Raw genomic sequence first — 15,754 nt, 5'->3', positions numbered from 1 at the left:
TTGAAGTGTTATTAACAAGACACCTGGTGTGGGTCTTCAGCTATACCTTACTCTGGATAGGCCCCATTTAGATTATGCATTTCAAATTTGGTCTCCATACTATAGTATGGATATAAATTCACTTGAACGTGTCCAGCGCAAGATGGCAAAGTTTACTCACCAAATTAGAAACCTTTTACATGAAGAAAGATTTAACTAAGATAAAATTGTAGTCACAGGAAAGGCAAGGAGTTAGGGGTGACATGATAGAGGTTTAGAAGTGGAAAAATGGACATACCAAAGGGAATAATAATAAGGAATTAATAGGTCAACACAACATAGAACTTGCAACAATAGGAAAAAATTGAATAAGTTTAGATTCAGGAAAGACCCGGGTAAATACTGGTTCGGTAGCAGTGTTGTTCATTTGTTGAGCAATTTCCGTGTAACATAATAAAAGTAGGATTCCTTGATTGTTTCAAGCGTAGGTTAGAAAATCATGTATGAAAAATGTAACCTGGATATAAATAGGATCTGCCTCGAATGGGCCAATAGGCCTTCTGCAGTTCCCTTCATTCTGCCTCATATAGCCAGTAAGTCTTTTGCTTTTACCTTTATTCATATGTTCTAATGCGTACAAGTTCATGAATGGACATAACAAAAGAGATATTACTATTGTATTAAAAGTATCAAGACCAAACAATGTGTATCAATTTAATAAGTTTAGATTTCGGAAATGCCTGGGTAAATACTGGTTCGGTAGCAGTGTTGTTGAGCAATTTCCGTGTAACATAATAGAAGTAGGATTCCTTGATTGTTTCAAGCGTAGGGTAGAAATTCATATATGAATGATGTAACGTGGAAAATAAATAGGATCTGCCTCGAATGGGCCAATAGGCTTTCTGCAGTTCCCTTCATTCTTCCTCATATAGCCAGTAAGCCTTTTGCTTTTAACTTTATTCATATGTTCTAATGCGTACAAGTTCATGAATGGACAATACAAAAGAGATATTACTATTGTATTAAAAGTATCAAGACCAAACAATGTGAATCAGTTTAATAAGTTTAGATTTAGGAAATGCCTGGGTAAATACTGCATTAGTAACAGGGGTGTTGGTTTGTGGAACCAATTACAGCGTAAGATAAAAGAAGTAGAATCCATTGATTGTTTTCTGCGTAGACTGGACATATATATATAATTGATTGGGTGGTTATAAATAGGAAAGGCCTCATATGTTCCAATAGGACTTCTGCTCTTACCTTCATTCTTGGGTTCTTACAATAGTACATAGGTAATGATGTTAAAGTTAATGGATATAAGCTTGTTGGTGGTGAGATTGCAAAACTGATCTGAGTAATTACGACCAGTAAGAATGCAATACCAAAAAATTAATGCTTACACAAACAAATCCACAATCGCCGTGATGAGGGTCTACGGAAATGATGGGATTATCCCTGGCGTACGCTCGAACCCTCATCATTGCCCTTGTGGGTTTGTTCATTTGATGCATCGCGCTATTGTGATTTCTGCGTGTATTAATACATACATATTTGAAATAGGGAAAAGAGGATACTAAGAACTTTTTTCTCCAAGCGTTAGTAATGAAATACTTATTCTTCAGTAGCAAATTGTTCATGTTATATTTCTGTAGTTCACTTTTGGTCGTTATAATATACAATGGACATGAATACACTGGAGAAAGCGTCTATCAAAGGAGGACAAAATTACCTCTCCCTCGTTCTATTGGTCACGATTGCATATCACCAGACTTCACCTGACTAGATATAGTATATAATTCCGCATGCGCAACTCATACCTTCACTTGCTTGATCAGTCCTCTCCTGACTGCACTGTTGCCTTACTCTCGCCCGTTGCTGTAGCCATGGTCAAGACAAAGCCATCATTGGAGACTTTCGTCTTGCCCAACAAGCTTCTGATGATTAAGGAGCAAGTAAGAATAATGGAGCTCTCAGCAGCTAAGATCTCGAAACTCAGGCGTCGCAACAAAGGCTTGCACCGATATGTTATGTTGAGAAACCTTAAAAGAAGAATGCAACTCGAGTTAGTGAGAGACACAACGAAATTTGCGGAAGACCTATGTAGCGATAATCCTTCCCCGTAGCTGCTTACCACGAGACACGTTAAAATGCACTCCTCAGACATCAACGACCAGTCTGCTTAAGGGATACAGACTAGGACAAATTTGGAATGACCAAAAAATCAAAGAATAAATGATCGTAATAAGGTAAATTTGACTTATATTTTTATCGAAACGTTAGTGATAAGACAACTGGTGTTGTTCATCAGCTATATCTTCCTCATTTTAGGCCCCATTTACATTTTGCAGTTTAGGTTAAAAGAGGACGCTGGGTTTTATCAATTGAAGTGTTATTAACAAGACACCTGGTGTGGGTCTTCAGCTATACCTTACTCTGGATAGGCCCCATTTAGATTATGCATTTCAAATTTGGTCTCCATACTATAGTATGGATATAAATTCACTTGAACGTGTCCAGCGCAAGATGGCAAAGTTTACTCACCAAATTAGAAACCTTTTACATGAAGAAAGATTTAACTAAGATAAAATTGTAGTCACAGGAAAGGCAAGGAGTTAGGGGTGACATGATAGAGGTTTAGAAGTGGAAAAATGGACATACCAAAGGGAATAATAATAAGGAATTAATAGGTCAACACAACATAGAACTTGCAACAATAGGAAAAAATTGAATAAGTTTAGATTCAGGAAAGACCCGGGTAAATACTGGTTCGGTAGCAGTGTTGTTCATTTGTTGAGCAATTTCCGTGTAACATAATAAAAGTAGGATTCCTTGATTGTTTCAAGCGTAGGTTAGAAAATCATGTATGAAAAATGTAACCTGGATATAAATAGGATCTGCCTCGAATGGGCCAATAGGCCTTCTGCAGTTCCCTTCATTCTGCCTCATATAGCCAGTAAGTCTTTTGCTTTTACCTTTATTCATATGTTCTAATGCGTACAAGTTCATGAATGGACATAACAAAAGAGATATTACTATTGTATTAAAAGTATCAAGACCAAACAATGTGTATCAATTTAATAAGTTTAGATTTCGGAAATGCCTGGGTAAATACTGGTTCGGTAGCAGTGTTGTTGAGCAATTTCCGTGTAACATAATAGAAGTAGGATTCCTTGATTGTTTCAAGCGTAGGGTAGAAATTCATATATGAATGATGTAACGTGGAAAATAAATAGGATCTGCCTCGAATGGGCCAATAGGCTTTCTGCAGTTCCCTTCATTCTTCCTCATATAGCCAGTAAGCCTTTTGCTTTTAACTTTATTCATATGTTCTAATGCGTACAAGTTCATGAATGGACAATACAAAAGAGATATTACTATTGTATTAAAAGTATCAAGACCAAACAATGTGAATCAGTTTAATAAGTTTAGATTTAGGAAATGCCTGGGTAAATACTGCATTAGTAACAGGGGTGTTGGTTTGTGGAACCAATTACAGCGTAAGATAAAAGAAGTAGAATCCATTGATTGTTTTCTGCGTAGACTGGACATATATATATAATTGATTGGGTGGTTATAAATAGGAAAGGCCTCATATGTTCCAATAGGACTTCTGCTCTTACCTTCATTCTTGGGTTCTTACAATAGTACATAGGTAATGATGTTAAAGTTAATGGATATAAGCTTGTTGGTGGTGAGATTGCAAAACTGATCTGAGTAATTACGACCAGTAAGAATGCAATACCAAAAAATTAATGCTTACACAAACAAATCCACAATCGCCGTGATGAGGGTCTACGGAAATGATGGGATTATCCCTGGCGTACGCTCGAACCCTCATCATTGCCCTTGTGGGTTTGTTCATTTGATGCATCGCGCTATTGTGATTTCTGCGTGTATTAATACATACATATTTGAAATAGGGAAAAGAGGATACTAAGAACTTTTTTCTCCAAGCGTTAGTAATGAAATACTTATTCTTCAGTAGCAAATTGTTCATGTTATATTTCTGTAGTTCACTTTTGGTCGTTATAATATACAATGGACAGGAATACACTGGAAAAAGCGTCCATCAAAGGAGTACAAAGATAACTCTCCCTCGTTCTATTGGTCACGATTGCATATCACCAGACTTCACCTGACAAGATATAGTATATAATTCCGCATGCGCAACTCATACCTTCACTTGCTTGATCAGTCCTCTCCTGACTGCACTGTTGCCTTACTCTCGCCCGTTGCTGTAGCCATGGTCAAGACAAAGCCATCTGTGGAGACTTTCGTCTTGCCCAACAAGCTTCTGATGATTAAGGAGCAAGGAAGAATAATGGAGCTCTCAGCAGCTAAGATCTCGAAACTCAGGCGTCACAACAAAGGCTTGCACCGATATGTTATGTTGAGAAACCTCAAAAGAAGAATGCAGCTCGAGTTAGTGACGGACACAACGAAATTTGCGGAAGACCTATGTAGCGATAATCCTTCCCCGTAGCTGCTTACCACGAGACACGTTAAAATGCACTCCTCAGACATCAACGACCAGTCTGCTTAAGGGATACAGACTAGGACAAATTTGGAATGACCAAAAAATCAATGAATAAATGATCGTAATAAGGTAAATTTGACTTATATTTTTATCGAAACGTTAGTGATAAGACAGCTGGTGTTGTTCATCAGCTATATCTTCCTCATTTTAGGCCCCATTTACATTTTGCAGTTCAGGTTAAAAGAGGACGCTGGGTTTTATCAATTGAAGTGTTATTAACAAGACACCTGGTGTGGGTCTTCAGCTATACCTTACTCTGGATAGGCCCCATTTAGATTATGCATTTCAAATTTGGTCTCCATACTATAGTATGGATATAAATTCACTTGAACGTGTCCAGCGCAAGATGGCAAAGTTTACTCACCAAATTAGAAACCTTTTACATGAAGAAAGATTTAACTAAGATAAAATTGTAGTCACAGGAAAGGCAAGGAGTTAGGGGTGACATGATAGAGGTTTAGAAGTGGAAAAATGGACATACCAAAGGGAATAATAATAAGGAATTAATAGGTCAACACAACATAGAACTTGCAACAATAGGAAAAAATTGAATAAGTTTAGATTCAGGAAAGACCCGGGTAAATACTGGTTCGGTAGCAGTGTTGTTCATTTGTTGAGCAATTTCCGTGTAACATAATAAAAGTAGGATTCCTTGATTGTTTCAAGCGTAGGTTAGAAAATCATGTATGAAAAATGTAACCTGGATATAAATAGGATCTGCCTCGAATGGGCCAATAGGCCTTCTGCAGTTCCCTTCATTCTGCCTCATATAGCCAGTAAGTCTTTTGCTTTTACCTTTATTCATATGTTCTAATGCGTACAAGTTCATGAATGGACATAACAAAAGAGATATTACTATTGTATTAAAAGTATCAAGACCAAACAATGTGTATCAATTTAATAAGTTTAGATTTCGGAAATGCCTGGGTAAATACTGGTTCGGTAGCAGTGTTGTTGAGCAATTTCCGTGTAACATAATAGAAGTAGGATTCCTTGATTGTTTCAAGCGTAGGGTAGAAATTCATATATGAATGATGTAACGTGGAAAATAAATAGGATCTGCCTCGAATGGGCCAATAGGCTTTCTGCAGTTCCCTTCATTCTTCCTCATATAGCCAGTAAGCCTTTTGCTTTTAACTTTATTCATATGTTCTAATGCGTACAAGTTCATGAATGGACAATACAAAAGAGATATTACTATTGTATTAAAAGTATCAAGACCAAACAATGTGAATCAGTTTAATAAGTTTAGATTTAGGAAATGCCTGGGTAAATACTGCATTAGTAACAGGGGTGTTGGTTTGTGGAACCAATTACAGCGTAAGATAAAAGAAGTAGAATCCATTGATTGTTTTCTGCGTAGACTGGACATATATATATAATTGATTGGGTGGTTATAAATAGGAAAGGCCTCATATGTTCCAATAGGACTTCTGCTCTTACCTTCATTCTTGGGTTCTTACAATAGTACATAGGTAATGATGTTAAAGTTAATGGATATAAGCTTGTTGGTGGTGAGATTGCAAAACTGATCTGAGTAATTACGACCAGTAAGAATGCAATACCAAAAAATTAATGCTTACACAAACAAATCCACAATCGCCGTGATGAGGGTCTACGGAAATGATGGGATTATCCCTGGCGTACGCTCGAACCCTCATCATTGCCCTTGTGGGTTTGTTCATTTGATGCATCGCGCTATTGTGATTTCTGCGTGTATTAATACATACATATTTGAAATAGGGAAAAGAGGATACTAAGAACTTTTTTCTCCAAGCGTTAGTAATGAAATACTTATTCTTCAGTAGCAAATTGTTCATGTTATATTTCTGTAGTTCACTTTTGGTCGTTATAATATACAATGGACAGGAATACACTGGAAAAAGCGTCCATCAAAGGAGTACAAAGATAACTCTCCCTCGTTCTATTGGTCACGATTGCATATCACCAGACTTCACCTGACAAGATATAGTATATAATTCCGCATGCGCAACTCATACCTTCACTTGCTTGATCAGTCCTCTCCTGACTGCACTGTTGCCTTACTCTCGCCCGTTGCTGTAGCCATGGTCAAGACAAAGCCATCTGTGGAGACTTTCGTCTTGCCCAACAAGCTTCTGATGATTAAGGAGCAAGGAAGAATAATGGAGCTCTCAGCAGCTAAGATCTCGAAACTCAGGCGTCACAACAAAGGCTTGCACCGATATGTTATGTTGAGAAACCTCAAAAGAAGAATGCAGCTCGAGTTAGTGACGGACACAACGAAATTTGCGGAAGACCTATGTAGCGATAATCCTTCCCCGTAGCTGCTTACCACGAGACACGTTAAAATGCACTCCTCAGACATCAACGACCAGTCTGCTTAAGGGATACAGACTAGGACAAATTTGGAATGACCAAAAAATCAATGAATAAATGATCGTAATAAGGTAAATTTGACTTATATTTTTATCGAAACGTTAGTGATAAGACAGCTGGTGTTGTTCATCAGCTATATCTTCCTCATTTTAGGCCCCATTTACATTTTGCAGTTCAGGTTAAAAGAGGACGCTGGGTTTTATCAATTGAAGTGTTATTAACAAGACACCTGGTGTGGGTCTTCAGCTATACCTTACTCTGGATAGGCCCCATTTAGATTATGCATTTCAAATTTGGTCTCCATACTATAGTATGGATATAAATTCACTTGAACGTGTCCAGCGCAAGATGGCAAAGTTTACTCCCCAAATTAGAAACCTTTTACATGAAGAAAGATTTAACTAAGATAAAATTGTAGTCACAGGAAAGGCAAGGAGTTAGGGGTGACATGATAGAGGTTTAGAAGTGGAAAAATGGACATACCAAAGGGAATAATAATGAGGAATTAATAGGTCAACACAACATAGAACTTGCAACAATAGGAAAAAATTGAATAAGTTTAGATTCAGGAAAGACCCGGGTAAATACTGGTTCGGTAGCAGTGTTGTTCATTTGTTGAGCAATTTCCGTGTAACATAATAAAAGTAGGATTCCTTGATTGTTTCAAGCGTAGGTTAGAAAATCATGTATGAAAAATGTAACCTGGATATAAATAGGATCTGCCTCGAATGGGCCAATAGGCCTTCTGCAGTTCCCTTCATTCTGCCTCATATAGCCAGTAAGTCTTTTGCTTTTACCTTTATTCATATGTTCTAATGCGTACAAGTTCATGAATGGACATAACAAAAGAGATATTACTATTGTATTAAAAGTATCAAGACCAAACAATGTGTATCAATTTAATAAGTTTAGATTTCGGAAATGCCTGGGTAAATACTGGTTCGGTAGCAGTGTTGTTGATTTGTTGAGCAATTTCCGTGTAACATAATAGAAGTAGGATTCCTTGATTGTTTCAAGCGTAGGGTAGAAATTCATATATGAATGATGTAACGTGGAAAATAAATAGGATCTGCCTCGAATGGGCCAATAGGCTTTCTGCAGTTCCCTTCATTCTTCCTCATATAGCCAGTAAGCCTTTTGCTTTTACCTTTATTCATATGTTCTAATGCGTACAAGTTCATGAATGGACAATACAAAAGAGATATTACTATTGTATTAAAAGTATCAAGACCAAACAATGTTTATCAATTTAATAAGTTTAGATTTAGGAAATGCCTGGGTAAATACTGCATTAGTAACAGGGGTGTTGGTTTGTGGAACCAATTACAGCGTAAGATAAAAGAAGTAGGATCCATTGATTGTTTTCTGCGTAGACTGGACATATATATAAAATTGATTGGGTGGTTATAAATAGGAAAGGCCTCATATGTTCCAATAAGACTTCTGCTCTTACCTTCATTCTTGGGTTCTTACAATAGTACATAGGTAATGATGTTAAAGTTAATGGATATAAGCTTGTTGGTGGTGAGATTGCAAAACTGATCTGAGTAATTACGACCAGTAAGAATGCAATACCAAAAAATTAATGCTTACACAAACAAATCCACAATCGCCGTGATGAGGGTCTACGGAAATGATGGGATCATCCCTGGCGTACGCTCGAACCCTCATCATTGCCCTTGTGGGTTTGTTCATTTGATGCATCGCGCTATTGTGATTTCTGCGTGTATTAATACATACATATTTGAAATAGGGAAAACAGGATACTAAGAACTTTTTTCTCCAAGCGTTAGTAATGAAATACTTATTCTTCAGTAGCAAATTGTTAATGTTATATTTCTGTAGTTCACTTTTGGTCGTTATAATATACAATGGACATGAATACACTGGAGAAAGCGTCTATCAAAGGAGGACAAAATTACCTCTCCCTCGTTCTATTGGTCACGATTGCATATCACCAGACTTCACCTGACTAGATATAGTATATAATTCCGCATGCGCAACTCATACCTTCACTTGCTTGATCAGTCCTCTCCTGACTGCACTGTTGCCTTACTCTCGCCCGTTGCTGTAGCCATGGTCAAGACAAAGCCATCATTGGAGACTTTCGTCTTGCCCAACAAGCTTCTGATGATTAAGGAGCAAGTAAGAATAATGGAGCTCTCAGCAGCTAAGATCTCGAAACTCAGGCGTCGCAACAAAGGCTTGCACCGATATGTTATGTTGAGAAACCTTAAAAGAAGAATGCAACTCGAGTTAGTGAGAGACACAACGAAATTTGCGGAAGACCTATGTAGCGATAATCCTTCCCCGTAGCTGCTTACCACGAGACACGTTAAAATGCACTCCTCAGACATCAACGACCAGTCTGCTTAAGGGATACAGACTAGGACAAATTTGGAATGACCAAAAAATCAAAGAATAAATGATCGTAATAAGGTAAATTTGACTTATATTTTTATCGAAACGTTAGTGATAAGACAGCTGGTGTTGTTCATCAGCTATATCTTCCTCATTTTAGGCCCCATTTACATTTTGCAGTTTAGGTTAAAAGAGGACGCTGGGTTTTATCAATTGAAGTGTTATTAACTAGACACCTGGTGTGGGTGTTCAGCTATACCTTACTCTGGATAGGCCCCATTTAGATTATGCATTTCAAATTTGGTCTCCATACTATAGTATGGATATAAATTCACTTGAACGTGTCCAGCGCAAGATGGCAAAGTTTACTCCCCAAATTAGAAACCTTTTACATGAAGAAAGATTTAACTAAGATAAAATTGTAGTCACAGGAAAGGCAAGGAGTTAGGGGTGACATGATAGAGGTTTAGAAGTGGAAAAATGGACATACCAAAGGGAATAATAATGAGGAATTAATAGGTCAACACAACATAGAACTTGCAACAATAGGAAAAAATTGAATAAGTTTAGATTCAGGAAAGACCCGGGTAAATACTGGTTCGGTAGCAGTGTTGTTCATTTGTTGAGCAATTTCCGTGTAACATAATAAAAGTAGGATTCCTTGATTGTTTCAAGCGTAGGTTAGAAAATCATGTATGAAAAATGTAACCTGGATATAAATAGGATCTGCCTCGAATGGGCCAATAGGCCTTCTGCAGTTCCCTTCATTCTGCCTCATATAGCCAGTAAGTCTTTTGCTTTTACCTTTATTCATATGTTCTAATGCGTACAAGTTCATGAATGGACATAACAAAAGAGATATTACTATTGTATTAAAAGTATCAAGACCAAACAATGTGTATCAATTTAATAAGTTTAGATTTCGGAAATGCCTGGGTAAATACTGGTTCGGTAGCAGTGTTGTTGATTTGTTGAGCAATTTCCGTGTAACATAATAGAAGTAGGATTCCTTGATTGTTTCAAGCGTAGGGTAGAAATTCATATATGAATGATGTAACGTGGAAAATAAATAGGATCTGCCTCGAATGGGCCAATAGGCTTTCTGCAGTTCCCTTCATTCTTCCTCATATAGCCAGTAAGCCTTTTGCTTTTACCTTTATTCATATGTTCTAATGCGTACAAGTTCATGAATGGACAATACAAAAGAGATATTACTATTGTATTAAAAGTATCAAGACCAAACAATGTTTATCAATTTAATAAGTTTAGATTTAGGAAATGCCTGGGTAAATACTGCATTAGTAACAGGGGTGTTGGTTTGTGGAACCAATTACAGCGTAAGATAAAAGAAGTAGGATCCATTGATTGTTTTCTGCGTAGACTGGACATATATATAAAATTGATTGGGTGGTTATAAATAGGAAAGGCCTCATATGTTCCAATAAGACTTCTGCTCTTACCTTCATTCTTGGGTTCTTACAATAGTACATAGGTAATGATGTTAAAGTTAATGGATATAAGCTTGTTGGTGGTGAGATTGCAAAACTGATCTGAGTAATTACGACCAGTAAGAATGCAATACCAAAAAAATTAATGCTTACACAAACAAATCCACAATCGCCGTGATGAGGGTCTACGGAAATGATGGGATCATCCCTGGCGTACGCTCGAACCCTCATCATTGCCCTTGTGGGTTTGTTCATTTGATGCATCGCGCTATTGTGATTTCTGCGTGTATTAATACATACATATTTGAAATAGGGAAAAGAGGATACTAAGAACTTTTTTCTCCAAGCGTTAGTAATGAAATACTTATTCTTCAGTAGCAAATTGTTAATGTTATATTTCTGTAGTTCACTTTTGGTCGTTATAATATACAATGGACATGAATACACTGGAGAAAGCGTCTATCAAAGGAGGACAAAATTACCTCTCCCTCGTTCTATTGGTCACGATTGCATATCACCAGACTTCACCTGACTAGATATAGTATATAATTCCGCATGCGCAACTCATACCTTCACTTGCTTGATCAGTCCTCTCCTGACTGCACTGTTGCCTTACTCTCGCCCGTTGCTGTAGCCATGGTCAAGACAAAGCCATCATTGGAGACTTTCGTCTTGCCCAACAAGCTTCTGATGATTAAGGAGCAAGTAAGAATAATGGAGCTCTCAGCAGCTAAGATCTCGAAACTCAGGCGTCGCAACAAAGGCTTGCACCGATATGTTATGTTGAGAAACCTTAAAAGAAGAATGCAACTCGAGTTAGTGAGAGACACAACGAAATTTGCGGAAGACCTATGTAGCGATAATCCTTCCCCGTAGCTGCTTACCACGAGACACGTTAAAATGCACTCCTCAGACATCAACGACCAGTCTGCTTAAGGGATACAGACTAGGACAAATTTGGAATGACCAAAAAATCAAAGAATAAATGATCGTAATAAGGTAAATTTGACTTATATTTTTATCGAAACGTTAGTGATAAGACAGCTGGTGTTGTTCATCAGCTATATCTTCCTCATTTTAGGCCCCATTTACATTTTGCAGTTTAGGTTAAAAGAGGACGCTGGGTTTTATCAATTGAAGTGTTATTAACAAGACACCTGGTGTGGGTGTTCAGCTATACCTTACTCTGGATAGGCCCCATTTAGATTATGCATTTCAAATTTGGTCTCCATACTATAGTATGGATATAAATTCACTTGAACGTGTCCAGCGCAAGATGGCAAAGTTTACTCCCCAAATTAGAAACCTTTTACATGAAGAAAGATTTAACTAAGATAAAATTGTAGTCACAGGAAAGGCAAGGAGTTAGGGGTGACATGATAGAGGTTTAGAAGTGGAAAAATGGACATACCAAAGGGAATAATAATAAGGAATTAATAGGTCAACACAACATAGAACTTGCAACAATAGGAAAAAATTGAATAAGTTTAGATTCAGGAAAGACCCGGGTAAATACTGGTTCGGTAGCAGTGTTGTTCATTTGTTGAGCAATTTCCGTGTAACATAATAAAAGTAGGATTCCTTGATTGTTTCAAGCGTAGGTTAGAAAATCATGTATGAAAAATGTAACCTGGATATAAATAGGATCTGCCTCGAATGGGCCAATAGGCCTTCTGCAGTTCCCTTCATTCTGCCTCATATAGCCAGTAAGTCTTTTGCTTTTACCTTTATTCATATGTTCTAATGCGTACAAGTTCATGAATGGACATAACAAAAGAGATATTACTATTGTATTAAAAGTATCAAGACCAAACAATGTGTATCAATTTAATAAGTTTAGATTTCGGAAATGCCTGGGTAAATACTGGTTCGGTAGCAGTGTTGTTGATTTGTTGAGCAATTTCCGTGTAACATAATAGAAGTAGGATTCCTTGATTGTTTCAAACGTAGGGTAGAAATTCATATATGAATGATGCAACGTGGAAAATAAATAGGATCTGCCTCGAATGGGCCAATAGGCTTTCTGCAGTTCCCTTCATTCTTCCTCATATAGCCAGTAAGCCTTTTGCTTTTAACTTTATTCATATGTTCTAATGCGTACAAGTTCATGAATGGACAATACAAAAGAGATATTACTATTGTATTAAAAGTATCAAGACCAAACAATGTGAATCAGTTTAATAAGTTTAGATTTAGGAAATGCCTGGGTAAATACTGCATTAGTAACAGGGGTGTTGGTTTGTGGAACCAATTACAGAGTAAGATAAAAGAAGTAGAATCCATTGATTGTTTTCTGCGTAGACTGGACATATATATATAATTGATTGGGTGGTTATAAATAGGAAAGGCCTCATATGTTCCAATAGGACTTCTGCTCTTACCTTCATTCTTGGGTTCTTACAATAGTACATAGGTAATGATGTTAAAGTTAATGGATATAAGCTTGTTGGTGGTGAGATTGCAAAACTGATCTGAGTAATTACGACCAGTAAGAATGCAATACCAAAAAATTAATGCTTACACAAACAAATCCACAATCGCCGTGATGAGGGTCTACGGAAATGATGGGATTATCCCTGGCGTACGCTCGAACCCTCATCATTGCCCTTGTGGGTTTGTTCATTTGATGCATCGCGCTATTGTGATTTCTGCGTGTATTAATACATACATATTTGAAATAGGGAAAAGAGGATACTAAGAACTTTTTTCTCCAAGCGTTAGTAATGAAATACTTATTCCTCGGTAGCAAATTGTTCATGTTATATTTCTGTAGTTCAGTTTTGATCGTTATAATATACAATGGACAGGAATACACTGGAAAAAGCGTCCATCAAAGGAGTACAAAGATAACTCTCCCTCGTTCTATTGGTCACGATTGCATATCACCAGACTTCACCTGACAAGATATAGTATATAATTCCGCATGCGCAACTCATACCTTCACTTGCTTGATCAGTCCTCTCCTGACTGCACTGTTGCCTTACTCTCGCCCGTTGCTGTAGCCATGGTCAAGACAAAGCCATCTGTGGAGACTTTCGTCTTGCCCAACAAGCTTCTGATGATTAAGGAGCAAGGAAGAATAATGGAGCTCTCAGCAGCTAAGATCTCGAAACTCAGGCGTCACAACAAAGGCTTGCACCGATATGTTATGTTGAGAAACCTCAAAAGAAGAATGCAGCTCGAGTTAGTGACGGACACAACGAAATTTGCGGAAGACCTATGTAGCGATAATCCTTCCCCGTAGCTGCTTACCACGAGACACGTTAAAATGCACTCCTCAGACATCAACGACCAGTCTGCTTAAGGGATACAGACTAGGACAAATTTGGAATGACCAAAAAATCAATGAATAAATGATCGTAATAAGGTAAATTTGACTTATATTTTTATCGAAACGTTAGTGATAAGACAGCTGGTGTTGTTCATCAGCTATATCTTCCTCATTTTAGGCCCCATTTACATTTTGCAGTTCAGGTTAAAAGAGGACGCTGGGTTTTATCAATTGAAGTGTTATTAACAAGACACCTGGTGTGGGTCTACAGCTATACCTTACTCTGGATAGGCCCCATTTAGATTATGCATTTCAAATTTGGTCTCCATACTATAGTATGGATATAAATTCACTTGAACGTGTCCAGCGCAAGATGGCAAAGTTTACTCCCCAAATTAGAAACCTTTTACATGAAGAAAGATTTAACTAAGATAAAATTGGAGTCACAGGAAAGGCAAGGAGTTAGGGGTGATATGATAGAGGTTTAGAAGTGGAAAAATGGACATACCAAAGGGAATAATAATAAGGAATTAATAGGTCAACACAACATAGAACTTGCAACAATAGGAAAAAATTGAATAAGTTTAGATTCAGGAAAGACCCGGGTAAATACTGGTTCGGTAGCAGTGTTGTTCATTTGTTGAGCAATTTCCGTGTAACATAATAAAAGTAGGATTCCTTGATTGTTTCAAGCGTAGGGTAGAAATTCATATATGAATGATGTAACGTGGAAAATAAATAGGATCTGCCTCGAATGGGCCAATAGGCTTTCTGCAGTTCCCTTCATTCTTCCTCATATAGCCAGTAAGCCTTTTGCTTTTACCTTTATTCATATGTTCTAATGCGTACAAGTTCATGATTGGACAATACAAAAGAGATATTACTATTGTATTAAAAGTATCAAGACCAAACAATGTTTATCAATTTAATAAGTTTAGATTTAGGAAATGCCTGGGTAAATACTGCATTAGTAACAGGGGTGTTGGTTTGTGGAACCAATTACAGCGTAAGATAAAAGAAGTAGGATCCATTGATTGTTTTCTGCGTAGACTGGACATATATATAAAATTGATTGGGTGGTTATAAATAGGAAAGGCCTCATATGTTCCAATAAGACTTCTGCTCTTACCTTCATTCTTGGGTTCTTACAATAGTACATAGGTAATGATGTTAAAGTTAATGGATATAAGCTTGTTGGTGGTGAGATTGCAAAACTGATCTGAGTAATTACGACTAGTAAGAATGCAATACCAAAAAATTAATGCTTACACAAACAAATCCACAATCGCCGTGATGAGGGTCTACGGAAATGATGGGATCATCCCTGGCGTACGCTCGAACCCTCATCATTGCCCTTGTGGGTTTGTTCATTTGATGCATCGCGCTATTGTGATTTCTGCGTGTATTAATACATACATATTTGAAATAGGGAAAAGAGGATACTAAGAACTTTTTTCTCCAAGCGTTAGTAATGAAATACTTATTCTTCAGTAGCAAATTGTTCATGTTATATTTCTGTAGTTCACTTTTGGTCGTTATAATATACAATGGACATGAATACACTGGAGAAAGCGTCTATCAAAGGAGGACAAAATTACCTCTCCCTCCTTCTATTGGTCACGATTGCATATCACCAGACTTCACCCGACTAGATATAGTATATAATTCCGCATGCGCAACTCATACCTTCACTTGCTTGATCAGTCCTCTCCTGACTGCACTGTTGCCTTACTCTCGCCCGTTGCTGTAGCCATGGTCAAGACAAAGCCATCATTGGAGACTTTCGTCTTGCCCAACAAG

This window comes from Procambarus clarkii, chromosome 53 (assembly GCF_040958095.1).
Source record: "Procambarus clarkii isolate CNS0578487 chromosome 53, FALCON_Pclarkii_2.0, whole genome shotgun sequence".
Classification (NCBI taxonomy): domain Eukaryota; kingdom Metazoa; phylum Arthropoda; class Malacostraca; order Decapoda; family Cambaridae; genus Procambarus; species Procambarus clarkii.
The sequence above is the reverse complement of the archived record's forward strand: the minus strand, read 5'-3'. Positions refer to the sequence as shown.